The following is a 1,535-nucleotide window of genomic DNA, read 5'->3' on the forward strand; positions in this document are numbered from 1 at the left end:
CTTGGATTTCGTTTGTATATTGCATCGTGGTGTGGCTTGGTTTCTTCTAGCATTTTTCTGGATATTGTAAGGAGTAGCGTCTATACTCCAAGACTTGTCTCTTATATTCTATCTGTGTGACATTTCATTTAAATTACAATTATTATTTAAATGGAATGTTACAATTATCATAATATACATATAATTATTATATATATTTTATTATATAATAGTAATTATTACGATACTTATAATTATAGTTATTATTAATATATGAATAATTATTATAATATATATATATATATATGACGATTATATATATATATATATATATATATATATATATATATATATATATATATATATATATTATCTTTATAATATATTTTATTATTCAAATAAATATATTTTATAAATAATTAATTATATAAAATAAATAAATGTAAATAAATGTGGAAATATAATTTAAATAGTCTATATTATAAATTATTTCAAGTTATCATTGAGAATAATAATAATTTGTTTTTAAGTTATTAATGATATCAATAAATTATATTTTTCTAATTTTTAATAATAGTTTTAATTTTATTTTAATATTATTTCTTCTATTTACATTAAAGGGTAAAATGGTAATCATATAATTTATTCTATTAAAAATTATAATTTATTAAATTTTATCAATCACATCATACACAAACTTTTATAAACGTTTGGCACTCATATCCACTCAAATTATATCATTTAAATAAATATATTTATTTTAAATTGTTTTAAAATTTGTTTTAAAATTTTATATTTCAATTTATAAAATGTTTATCTTTAAAGCAACTATAACATTTGTCTATAAATTATTAATATTTAATTATTTGAAACAATATTTGAATAAAGTTCAATGCAAAATGTACATTTAAATAAACTTAATTTTGTTAAAAACATCAATTATAATAAAAATACCATTGTAAAATTTATATAAAAATTAAATTTGATATAGGGATGAAATTGATTCAATTTTAAAAAAATTGGAACCAAATTGAGACAAAATAACAAATATAGGAACTCAATTGAAACTTTTCACATCCAATAGTGACACGTAGCACTATCATTGCTACATCACATTGTCTTTGCCACATGACACAATGTTAGATTGACACATGACAATTTTTATTTTTTTTAATAAAATTATAAAAAATTAAAAATTAAAAAAAAACCACGTGTTGACATGTGACACATAGTTAACATAGTTAATGTACTATTAACAAAAATGATCTAATTGCAACGAATTTTCCAAAATAGAGACTTAATTGAGTCAAATAAAAATGAGGGGATCTACTTTAGATTTCACTACAAAAATGGGGACCTTTAGAATGATTTAACCAAAAATATAAAACTAGTATGGCACAAAAACAAAAATTTCATTAATAAAACTATGTTTTTTTATTAAAATTTTTAAAAAATGAATTGAAAACATGATGAAGAAAATGAAATGGACCAAATATAAAAAAAACTGAAAATGGAAATGAATAGAACAATGTAGAAAAATGAAAGAAAGAAACAAT

This window comes from Vigna unguiculata, chromosome 2, assembly GCF_004118075.2.
Source record: "Vigna unguiculata cultivar IT97K-499-35 chromosome 2, ASM411807v1, whole genome shotgun sequence".
NCBI lineage: Eukaryota > Viridiplantae > Streptophyta > Magnoliopsida > Fabales > Fabaceae > Vigna > Vigna unguiculata.